General features: G+C 44.0%; 1 pseudogene; it reads right to left on the reverse strand.

The window, feature by feature from the left end:
* LOC142297273 (putative cation-transporting ATPase 13A4) overlaps positions 1–13,456 on the reverse strand; it is a 332,303-nt pseudogene that overhangs the window by 284,680 nt on the left and 34,167 nt on the right.

Here is a 13,456-nt window from a genome sequence, read left to right on the forward strand (position 1 = left end):
CTCCGCTTGGAGTAACCCTTGCTTATATTGTTTTTAAAAGGAGCCAAGATGAACAAGTCATGGTTCAGCAAAGACTTTTACCTACCCCGGTGTCATCCTGGGGACGGTTAACTATGGCGTATTTTTGAATGTGCTTGATGCAAATCTAGCTGTGAAGTGTACAACTGGGGCACAACTGCTGCCACTGAAGGGGTGGGTGTGTGTGGGGCCCAATTTTTGGAAAAAAGGGAGACTACGCTTGGAGTAACCCTTGCTTGCTGTGTTTTTAAAAGAAGCCAAGATGAACAGAGCTGGGATCAAGAAAGACTTTGCTACCTACCCCGGTGTCATGCTGGGGACGGATAAGAATGGCGTATTTTTGAATGTGCTTGATGCAAATCTAGCTGTGAAGTGTACAACTGGGGCACAACTGCTGCCACTGAAGGGGTGGGTGTGTGTGGGGCCCAATTTTTGGAAAAAAGGGAGACTCCGCTTGGAGTAACCCTTGCTTGCTGTGTTTTTAAAAGAAGCCAAGATGAACAGAGCTGGGATCAGGAAAGACTTTGCTACCTACCCCGGTGTCATCCTGGGGACGGATAAGAATGGCGTATTTTTGAATGTGCTTGATGCAAATCTAGCTGTGAAGTGTACAACTGGGGCACAACTGCTGCCACTGAAGGGGTGGGTGTGTGTGGGGCCCAATTTTTGGAAAAAAGGGAGACTCCGCTTGGAGTCACCTTGCGGTGTTTTACATGACTTTAGAAGGGCGTGCCATGCCTATATCTGTGTGTCCTCCTCTTTTTCCTTGTCCAGCTGTTTTGTTTTCGCATGAGTATATGTCCTTGTCACTTTCCCATGTGTTTGTGTTGTGTTGTGAGTTGTTTGTCACCTTTTGGACACCTTTGAGGGTGTTTTCTAGGTGTTTTTATGTGTTTGTGATTGCCTGCCATTGTTTCCTATGCAGTTCGAGTTCGGTTCGACGAACCGAACTCGAACGGGACCCCCGTTCGGCGAGCCGACCTCGAGCCGAAACGGGACCGGTTCGCTCATCTCTACTCAATACTCAATTTGTAGTTAGCCAGGCTATGCTCCCTAGTTGGGTTTTGGCCAGGAACATTTATATCACACAATTGCGGTCATGTGACTGCCGTTCCTGTCTCAGAAACCAGAGAATCCTGGCAGCGCACACTGTGTGTGCTGGGTGAATTCATAAGTCTGTGGCCAAGTCTGTGGTCATCCTGTCTACAGGCTACGAAATGACTGCTGATTGGCTTCATATAGCTGGTCATTTAATTCTTTAAAGGCTGTAATTTTCCAGTGTAAATACACCATTAGATCTAGTTTTCTTTTTGGTGATATCTGATTGAAGATGTTTTCCAAATTCAGTGTATTCATGTCTTCACAGCTAGTCTCTGTAGACTATTTTTTTCCTATATTCTTCTGTTGCACATCCCAACACAGCGACCTTTAAATGGAAGTGTCGTAATGCGCCCTGCTTAAAAAATATCTGCACCAGCTGTGGCCTTAATAAGCCTTAAGGCCCCGTCATACACACAGATAAAGCTTTGGCAGATCTGTGGTTGCAGTTAAATCATGGACATATTGTTCCATTTGTACACAGCCACAAACCGGGCACTGATTGTCCACAATTTCATTGCAACCACAGATCTACCACAGATCTACCACAGATCTACCACGGATCTACCACGGATCTACCACGGATCTACCACAGATCTACCACAGATCTACCACGGATCTACCACAGATCTGCCACAGATCTACCACAGATCTGCCACAGATCTACCACAGATCTGCCACAGATCTATCTCTGTGTGTGACAGGGCCTTTACTCTGTGTCCCTTAAAAAATAATTGTCCTTCATTATGACAAAAAACACACAAAATTACCAACACACAGTTCCTCATATGGTACATGGCCTCCATGATATCTCCTCCCATAAAATATTGGTTCCAAACTGTCTCCTCTATGATCTCCGAACCATCCCTCCTTGTGTACCATGACCACCACACAATCCCCCTTTTGAACTATAACTGTCACACCATCACCCTTCTGAACTATTACATTCAAAGTATCAACCGAAGAGTAAATAGTCCTGCACTACTACAGGGTTACCTTATAAAATGGCAAGAAAACGAAAAGGAGAAAGTCTGCTCGAGATCCCTGAAGGTAAATGGTGGCTCAGAGTGCACACTCCACAGTGAGGATATCACCAAGATGAAAACTAGTAGAAGGAAGAAGCAGCACTGTTCATAGCCCATGCCGAAAATCCAATTTATTTAAAAGTGTGCATAAAAACCACGGGGAAGACACTGGGTAAAGCTGCTCAGAGTCCTCTTCACCCCCCCAGTCCCCGTCCCCCATCCCCGTCCCTCTTCCGATGATCTAAAATGGCTGCCGCCGCACAAGTGGTGTTCCCACCGCATTTGGCTTTCTTCTTTGATTTTTGTGCCATCTGACATGGCAGATGGCACAGAAAGGTCCTCCGTAAGATCACTTACCCCAGGGCTTGATGCAAGGTGACATTACACAGCTGGTGTCAACCCTAATTATTACCCCATTTGCCACTGCACCATGGCAATGGGATCATCTGGGGCAAAGCACCAAAATTGACGCATCTAATGGATGCGCCATTTCTGGGGTGGCTGTTACCTGCTATTTTTAGGCTGGGAAGGGCCAATAACTGTGGACCTTCTCACTCTGAGAATACCAGACCACTGCTGTCCGCTTTACCTGAGCTGGTGATCCAATTTGGCGGGACCCCATGTTTTTTTTTATTATTAATAAATACCGGTAATTATAAAAAAAGAGCCTGGGCAGCCCTCCAAATTGGATAATCAACCAAGGTAAAGCTTCCAGATGCGATTTGCAGGCTGCAGCCGTCTGTTTTACCCTAGCTGGCTATCAAAAATCCGGGGGATCCTACGTTTTTTTTTTTAACTATTTATTTTTTGGCTAAATGCAAGGCTAAACATGCTTTAGTTACACATGAAAGTCACTAAAGGGTGCCAGCTTAGAATATCCAGGGAATTATATATATTATATGTGTTTGACATCTGTCTGTCTATCTGTCTGTCTATCCATCTATCCATCCATCCATCCTAGCTCTTTAGGCTGCATGCCCGCGATTAGGGTTTCAAGCGTTTTGGACGCAGTGTTTTCACTGCATCAAAACACTGCATTGTACAGTAGACGCGCAGTGGGAGAATTTTTAGAAATCTCCTCCCCACTGTGCTTATTTTCTCTACAGCATAAACTGACATCTGATGCTGCAGCATGTCAATTTATGCTGCAGAGTCGAGAGCTCTCCATGGAGAGAATAGAGCTAAAGTCAGCAGCGGTTCGAACCTAGATTGTGGTCATTGACAGCTGCTTTCTCCCGTGGACAATACTTACAACTCTGCAGACTCAGTGTCGCCGGGTCATGGGCACATAGTCTAAAAGTGAGAAATTTGCTGCTTGAGCAACATTTTTGTGATGCCCCTGGGGGTTCAAAATACTCCCTATACCCCTGAATAAAACTTTTGAGGGGTTCAGTTTACAAATTGGGGTCACTTGTGGGGGTTTCTGCTATATAGGTTCCTTAGGGATCCTGTATATGCAACATGCTGCCTGCAATCTATTTCAACTTTTCCAAAATTCAAATGGTGCTCCTTCCATTCCAAGCCCGCCTGTTTTTCTAAACAGAGATTTTTGGCCACATGTGGGGTATCCCTGCGCTCATTACAAATTGGATAACAAACTGTGTGGTCCACTTTTTGGTGCTTCCTCTTAAAAAACTGGGAAATTTGATGCTAAAGCAAGATTTTTGTGAAAATTAATAAAACATTTCAATATGATGACCTAAGGTTATCAAAATCTGTAAAGTACCTGTGGGTTCAAAATTCTCATTATACCACTGGATAAAATCCTTGAGGGGTCTAGTTTCCAGAAAAGGATCACTTTTTGGGGAGCTCCACTGTTTAGGCACGTCAGGAGTTCTCCAAACATGAAATGGCGTCCGCTAATGATTCCATCCAATATTGCAGCCAAATGGCACTCCTTCCCTTCCAAGCCCTTCCGTGCACCCAAACAGTGGATTTCCAGCACATATGAGGTATTTGCATACTCAAGTGAAATTGCACAGTACATTTTCTGGTGCCTCTTTTACCTGATACCCTTGTGAAAATTTGGTTGAAGTAACAATTTTGTGGTAAAAATGTATTTTTTTTTTATTTTCACAGCTCAACATCATATAATTCTGTGAAGCCCTCGGGGGTTCAAAGTTGTCACAAAATATCTAAATAAATTTCTTGAGGAGTATAGTTTCCAGAATGGGGTCACTTGTGGGGGGTTTCTGCTGTTTAGGTACCTTAGGGGCCCTACAAATTCAACATAGTGCCCGAAATCTTTTTTAGCTAAATTTGTTTTCCAAAATTCAGAGATTGCTTCTTTTGTTTTTGGCCCTCCCATTTGTAAAACAAAGGTTTATGACCACATGTGGGGTATCAGCGCGCTCATAAGAAATTGGGTAACAAACTTTGAGTTCCATTTTGTTGTCTTACTTCTTCCAAAAGTGAATAAATTGGCGCTAGAGCAACATTTTTAGGTAAAATTTATATGAAGCGATACCTCATGGAGACCTTCCTACAAGTCATTGGGTATGATTGCTGCATGGAGTGGCCTCCATGCTCACCTGACCTAACCCCATTGTACTTCTTTCTGTGAGGTCACATCAAACAGCTTGTGTATACGACCCTAAGAGATAGGGACCCCAATATAGAGATATACCTTGACGAGGTTTTGGGGATCAGTTACATTGATCAATGCGATTGCTAAATATCTCCTTTTTCCGAATATTCATGGCAGGTATGCATTTCATTATTCACACTTTCAAGTTAGCAAGTGGCATTTTTCATTGTATGCTTCAATGTTTTTTGGTATGCTTATAGCATTATACTATTATCTAATTTTGATGTGCAGCCTTATCCTTATGTACTATGTATTTTTTTGGCTTGCACTCATAATATATATTAGTTCTGCTCACTTCAGTTATCCTATTTAGTATGAAGTTTTTTCTGAATGTGAACACAGCTCCGCCCCTTTCGGCCATGTTTTTTCCGTCTCCTATATAAGAAAGTCCTTGGTTACCCCTCTCCACACATAGCAGTTTTTAATTGCAATGAGATGACACACAGTTAGGGTCATAGAGCTAGGGACCCCAATATAGAGATATACCTTGACGAGGTTTTGGGGCTCAGTTACATTGATCAATGCGATTGCTAAATATCTCCTTTTTCCTAATATTCATGGCAGGTATGTATTTCATTATTCACACTTTCAAGTTAGCAAGTGGCATTTTTCATTGTATGCTTCAATGTTTTTCGGTATGCTTATAGCATTATACTATTATCTAATTTTGATGTGCAGCCTTATCCTTATGTACTGTGTATACGACCCCTCTACCAATATTGCAGAACCTACGACGACATATCACAGATGCTTGTGCAAACGTGTCACCTACCATATTGCACAATGTGCAGCAAGATACAGTATGCTGCCCAGAGTCCAGATGTGCATTGCAGCTGACAGTGGCCACTTTGAGCATCAAAGTTAAATGAGCGCCATATGCGTGACCAGCATTCAATGTTTTGGGGGGGGGTCATGGGTTTTATATCATAGCATTGCTCTATGCAAGGTGTCGATTCGTATTGAATTGATGATGCCTTATAACTTTGTAATTCACTTTTTTTCTCTATCTCGTTCCGTTTTCGAAATAAAAATGCTAACTCCGCTGTTTTCCACCAGGTGGCACTATAGGTGGTTTCATTGCGTAGCTCATGGCTTCTTTACTATACCTAGACACCACTTTTATGCCTACAGCTGACCCCGTTCTCAAGTTAATGGCGGTGGACAGGATATGGGTGGACACACTGTTTTTTTTTCATTCCATTGCTTTAGTTCCTGTGAGGCACATGAAGGGTTAATAAACTTCTTGGATGTAGTTTTGAGTACTTTGAGGGGTGCAGTTTTTAGAATGGTGTCACTTTTTGGTATTTTCTGTCACCTAGGCCTCTCAAAGTCACTTCAAATGGGATGTTGTCCCTAAAAAATGGTTCTTGAAAAATTTGTTTCTCATTTTGTTGAAAAAATGGGAAATTGCTGATGAACTTTGAACCCTTCCAACTTCCTAAGTCCAAAGAATTGTTTTTCAAAAAATTGTGCTGATGTAAAGTAGACATTAACTATTTTGTGTGATCTAACCCTCTGGTTTAAAAAATAGTTTTTCCCATGCTGGCATCGCCTCTTACAAACTGTTGGAATAGGCACCAGACCTCCAATTCATGACTAAGGGTGCAATGTGCTTGAAACACGTAGGTGTACTAGGCATACCTCTTGTCATGCTCTAGCCAAGTACAGTATAATAGAAGTTATAACTTTCATCACTGGATTTTGTATGTATCCACTAATAAAGAAGCATTTTTCAAGAAGCCAAAGTATAGTTACATAGTTACTTAGGTTGAAAAAAGACCTAGGTCCATCTAGTTCAACCTTCCTCCACCAGTTCTACATTTGGTCACTAAGTCATTAATAACCAACAATGTTTTGTATACTGAGTAAATCATCCAGCCCTCTTTTAAAAGCTGTCATAGTATCTGCCATTACTACTGTGATGCCCTGGACTAGCCAGGTAGTCACAGATAGCGTCCCGCATAACACCTGTCCCTCACAAGTAACACCAGCCAACCACATTAAACCCTAGTCACCTCCCTCAGGGTTTGATGGACACACTAGAGGGCGTGCCCAGGCAGTTGGACATGCCCACCGAGGAGTTCACAGGTCCTGAGGCAGGAAACACAAGAGTTGAGCAGTTGAGTTTTGGGAGTGAAGTAAAGTGGAGGCAGGCCTGTGCCCAGGTCTGCTACAGTCTGACAACAGGTGTCTGGGTCGGAGCCCAGACACCTTTGGCTAGGAGGCCTCAGCCTGCAGGAGCCTGGAAGATGGCTAGGTGGAACCGTGGTGGACCGGGATAGGGTAGTAGCTCGCCGGTACCGACCCGGGGAACCGACCCGGAAACTGGAGCAAAAAGGGGGGTACTCAGACCCTGAAGCTAGGTCCAGAAGCTACTGGGGACTAGCTAATTAACTGATTGAGGCTAGGACTTTAGGTCCTTTCCCACCCAAAGTCCTGACTGAAGACAACAGCCCAACGAGGGGGATAGAAAGCCACCGCACAGGCAGAGAGATCCCATGGGCCAGCGTCTACGGGCAATGGGCTCTCCCGACATCCACAAAGCCGGGGAGCGGGCTACCAATGCTGAAGTGCAGGCAGGCACAAAGACACAACACGGTGCAGGAGAAAGGCAGAGACCACCATCCGGGTGGGGGACCAGACGCAGGCGGCTGCGGGCACCGACCACCATCATTTTGGTTTACCAGAGACTTGTGTTTGTTACTAATCGTGAGTACAACAGTGCCCTCTGGCCGCGCACCTCCCTGCACTGCCCCTCACACAAACACCCCAAAGGGTCCCGGGGCCACCATCCCTACCTACGGAGGAGTTAACATCTTGCTGCGCAACATCTCCCCCGGGTGCCCAGTAACTGCAGCGGTGGTGCCCACATTCATCACTACCTGTGGGTGGCGTCACGAACTCCACCATGGCTCCGGCCATACACCTACGTCCCCATAAAAGCGCCAGTCCCCCTTCATATCGAAGTGGACCACGGGGTCCCCGGGTCCGGAGACGCTCGAGCCACCAACCGGCAGGTCCGGACCCGAGCGGCTGGGTTGCAGCCGATCGTGGGGCGGTACACATCCTCTTGTGATAGGGCATTCCACAGTCTGACTGCTGTAACTGTAAAGAACCCTTTCCTATTTAGCTGTCGGAATCGCTTTTCTTCCACTCGCAGTGAGGAGGTCCTCACTGACCCTGGTCCTTAGTATTGTCTTTGGAAGAAATAAGTCATGTCCCAGTCCTTTATATTGACCACACATGTATCCATTTTCTTTTTGGTGTTGCAGTTTCAATGTTGAGCAGAGTATGATATATACATTCTTAAAGCATGCTATTTTGAAGGCAAATATTGATTGGATTTAGATTTCTATTTTGTTCAGTTTCCATTTTGTTTATTGACAAGAAATTAACTTTTAACACTTGTATTTTTTTAAAGCATTTTTACTTTGTTTCACATCTGTCTAAAAGTTTTGCACATATCGCTAGCATGACCCCATACCTTCATTTATAGACGACAGCATGAGATTTTTACTCCTGATGTATTTAGCTTTTTGCAGTGTTGAATCATGTTGGATTTATTAATATTAAATAGCTAGGACATGCCTACAGTAGGTTTTATCCACATAACCAGCTACGGTGTATGCTAATTAGAATGTGATGCACTCAATAAATGGCATGTGTGTATGAAAAACTGCACCTGTCATTCCAGCTGCCACCGATATTACATTTAGAAAGTAAATGGAACCTGTCATTAAAATTAACCCCAAATCTCATATATGGAAATGCAGGTCTACACCTTTATATCTTCTATCTGTTGCTGCATTCCTGAGTGATCAGCATTTTCAGTTATAGGCAAATGAGGTGTTCTGTCAGAGCTTGACATGTCTCTGAGTCCTCAAGTTGTTTCCCCACCCAATCATTTGAGGCCATGATTAAAACTGTCTGTCAAAATGCGTAGATCTGCACCTATATTGTGAATATTGTGTGGTGCTTTTAATTATACTTCTACATTTTTCTTATTTCCATTTATTTTTAATAAGAAATAAATGTTAAGTTTTAATCTACTGAACTTCCGAGAAAACCTAATGCTTCCAATTCTTTTTACGACATGACAAAGGCAGCTCCAGCCAGATCCGTGTGGAATTCCTCATATCCAGAAATTGGAAGACATACAAAGAGGGTAAACTGACTATTTTCATTTTTCCAAATACATTTGATGTATTGAGACAGGTTTGCCTACTATAGGCAGTTATTAATGCATGCTGATTGCACATCCGAGAGAGCTAAGTAAAGGGTGCTTTACACGCTACGACATCGCTAATGCGAACTCGTTGGGGTCACGGAATTGGTGACGCACATCCGGCCGCATTAGCGATGCCGTTGCGTGTGACACCGATGAGCGATTTTGCATCATTGCAAAAACGTGCAAAATCGCTCATCGGTGACATGGGGGTCCATTCTCAAAAATCGTTACTGCAGCAGTAACGAGGTTGTTCCTCGTTCCTGCGGCAGCACACATCGCTCCGTGTGACACCGCAGGAACGAGGAATCTCTCCTTACCTGCATCCCGGCCGCTATGCGGAAGGAAGGAGGTGTGCGGGATGTTACGTCCCGCTCAGCTCCGCCCCTCCGCTGCTATTGGGCGGCCGCTCAGTGACGTCGCTGTGACGCCGCACGGACCGCCCCCTTAGAAAGGAGGCGGTTCGCCGGTCACAGCGACGTCGCCGAGCAGGTAAGTATGTGTGACGGGTCTGGGCGATGGTGTGCGGCACGGGCAGCGATTTGCCCGTGTCGCGCAACAGATGGGGGCGGGTACCCACACTAGCGATATCAGGACTGATATCGCAGTTTGTAAAGCCCGCTTTAGTCATCATTTGTGGGGAATGAGGGGGTCACTTTACACTGCAAAAAAAATGTAACACTATGGGATATACTATTTTAAAAATATATTCATCAAATTTTACTGTACCTGTTAGCATGCCTTCATTTATAACACATCCCCCAGTTATTAACAAAGCATCACATGGTAGAAAAAATCTCTTCTCCGATATTATTATCACATCTCCTGGTACCAAGTTTTTGGATTCAATTTCTTTAATTTCTGAAAAGAAGAACTGGATTATTATAAAATGAAATTTTTTAATTCTAATAGGTCGTATCATGATTAATTGAGTTTAGTTACTTAATGAACATAGCGTTTATTTCTGTGATTGTCCATTTTGCTGTAATTTTTTGAAAATAATGCAATAAGTAGTAAATTCTAATCTGTGTGGTAGTTACTGGGAGGTTTGTATTATGATTCCATTAGTTCAAAGGGATTGTCTGGCCTTAAGGCCGCTTTACACGCTGCGTGGGTACCCGCCCCCATCGATTATGCGACACGGGCAAATCGCTGCCCGTGGCGCACAACATCGCCCAGACTCGTCACACTACTTACCTGCCCTGCAACGTCGCTGTGACCGGCGAACCGCCTCCTTTCTAAGGGAGCGGTTCGTTCAGCGTCACAGCGATGTCACAGCAGCGTCACTGAACCGCCGCCCAATAGAAGCGGAGGGGCGGAGATGAGCGGGACGTAGCATCCCGCCCACCTCCTTCCTTCCGCATTGCAGCCAGGAGGCAGGTAAGGAGAGCTTCCTCGTTCCTGCGGTGTCACACGGAGCGATATGTGCTGGCGCAGGAACGAGGAAGAACTTTGTTACTGCTGCAGTAACGATATTTGAGAATGGACCCCCATGTCACCGATGAGCGATTTTGCACGTTTTTGCGATGATGCAAAATCGCTCATAGGTGTCACACGCAACAACATCGCTAATGCGGCCGGATGTGCGTCACAAATTCCGTGACCCCAACGACATCGCATTAGCGATGTCGTAGCGTGTAAAGCCCGCTTTAGGCTACAATTCTGCAGTCACCCTGTACATAAATTACAGAGTTCATAGAAAGAAATGCTGGGCACTATTCACACTGATGAAATGCATATATCTAATGCTTTTTTGCTTGAGAATAAAGTAAGAAACATTAATGTTCATATACATCCAGACCAACATACAGGCAGTGTCGATACAAAGTTCCGTGGTGCTCTTTTAAAAGATAACATATGCCACAAAATATATAATCCATAGGATGAAAGGCACTCACCGGTGTTGCTGTATCAAAAAGGCTTTATTCCTGAAACAGGTTACATATGAAGGCAAGCGGGGAGGGGGAGACACAAAACACATAAGACAACGGCCATTTCACACCTGCGCACAGCGCTTCCATGGGTCCCATGGATCAGGAGCTGGCAGTTATATGACCGCAATTATGCAATTTGCATACGTCCAGCCAATTGATCCTGTCTAAGCGTACAACCTACTCGATTCGAGTACCAAGTACTCAAGCATTTTAGTACTCACTCATCACTAATATTCATGTGTGTGAATGGCCATGTCTCCGTCCAGACCTAAAACCCATTCAGTATCTGTGGCAAGACTTGAAAATTGCTGTTCACAGACACTCTCCATCCAATCTCACTGAGCTAAACCAATTTTGAAAAGAATAATGAGCTCAAATTTCAGTCTCTAGATGAGCAAAGCTGTAGAGACATACCCCAAAAGAATTGTAGCAGTAATTGCAATGAAAAGTAGTCATACAAAGTATTGACTCAGGGGGGTTGAGTCACAATTTTCAGATTTATATTTTTAACATTTCTTGAAAACCATGTATCATTTGCTTTACACTTCACAAATACTTGCTACTTTTTGCATCAGTTTTTGTATGTCAAAGCAAGGAGTTGGAACTTACAGCGAAAAACAATGTTTGAAAGATTGATACCTGTTCTGTGTTTTGGAGTCGCTCCTGGTTTTGACAAGCAAATACTAATGAAATACGGATTAAAATACTGATGTGTGAATGTCAGGAACAGCCGGGGGAGTCACTCACATATTCGGCAGCTGTTCACTAATTTGTCACGAACACGGCTACTCTCTAGCGCCCCTCTTGTCGGCAGGCCACTTTTGGTACTGCAGGACAATGAATAAAATGAGGCTGCTGAGCTAATAATGCCAAATATTGGAGGTCTCACAGCAAGGGTAAATGTATATATCACCGATTCCCGCTAATGGAATATATATATATATTATATAATATACGTCGGTACCCCTAATGATAGCACGCCAATAATTGTATGCAATAATAATTACGCTGCCACCACCCAACTTTTAGGGATAGCTGGGGACTCGTTTCAGATATCAGAAGGCTTTTCAGATGGGTTTGGGTTCGTATATAGAACAGAAGTAAACGAACTATTACATTTTATATATTTAATCCGAAAATAAGCAGTGTTTAAAAAAATATACAAGAATTTACAAAAGGGAACACTACAAATACAGTATAGACAGTTACATAAAAATAACAGGTAAAAAACGTGAAACTTACTAAACTCGTGCCATAGCTGTGACGTCCGAATTTAGGGAGGGAAGGTCTCCAAGAGAAGAAGATGGTAGAAAGACGGCCAGGATCACCCCTTACTGATGCCTTCTAATACTGACACCCCCAGCAATGAGCTAATCGCTCTTATGCCCTCAGGTAACACCACACTCTGTGACCTCATGTTACGGTTTCTTGTGGGCTGTGCAAAGATTGTCACAAAGTTCTTTAATTCTAGCTTTTCACATATCTTTGCCCCTGGGCCACACAGGTGAAAGATATTAGCGACATATTTTATATCTCGATTTTACATTTACATAGATACCAAACACAACGCATCTAGCATGATTTTACTGGCCAATACTTATTTGTCGCGATAACAACGATCTCCTAGTAAGCTAAACAGTGCGCTGGGTTCAGCGCTCCACAGGGATTCTGGCAATATGCTTTTCATTTTTCTAGCATTAACGTAGCGCTTAAAAACTGTTTTAGAAGTTTTCCCTCCAACAGAACAACAAAGGGATGTCTTTCTTGTACATCTTTTTGGCTGTAGCTCCACCATCACCCGAGTCGTAAATTCCGAAATTTTCAGGCCGATCAGATAATCGTCATGACGATCTGTGGCTGATGGTGGGGAGGGGGGTAAGGACCCTTCAAGAGTTTTACATGACAGTGAAGGAATTCAGGACTGACATTTTGATGAGTTATCCTTACGATAGGTAATATCAGATTGGTTGAGATGCAACACACATCATCCACACTGAGTTTACAGCTTGTCTCTCCAGTAAAGGAGACAAACTCTAGCACAGCGCCACCTATTGGAAGTAGCGATCCTAAAAGTCACAAGTGGATTTTTGACAATCCTTTGCAATATGACTCAGGATATATAAGCCAGATCAGAATCCCAATTTGCAGACACGGTGTTTCGGGGTGCTTGCCCCTCGTCAGTGCAAAGTATGGGGGTGTCTGATCTGGCTCATGAGAAAGCTATGTGGGGACCACGGGGGAACACTATTCTCCTTAAGGAGACTTTGCAAGCCAGTCTGGCTGCCAGGTAAGGGGACTTATAGCTGCAATGCCCCTAAAATTCCACGGGGGAACACTACTTTGCAAGCCAGTCTGGCTGCCAGGTAAGGGGACTTATAGCTGCAATGCCCCTCTGGGAAATATTCAAATTGTCTCTCCAGTAAAGGAGACAAACTCTAGCACAGCGCCACCTATTGGAAGTAGCGATCCTAAAAGTCACAAGTGGATTTTTGACAATCCTTTGCAATATGACTCAGGATATATAAGCCAGATCAGAATCCCAATTTGCAGACACGGTGTTTCGGGGTGC

The sequence above is a fragment of the Anomaloglossus baeobatrachus genome, chromosome 3 (genome assembly GCF_048569485.1).
Source record: "Anomaloglossus baeobatrachus isolate aAnoBae1 chromosome 3, aAnoBae1.hap1, whole genome shotgun sequence".
NCBI lineage: Eukaryota > Metazoa > Chordata > Amphibia > Anura > Aromobatidae > Anomaloglossus > Anomaloglossus baeobatrachus.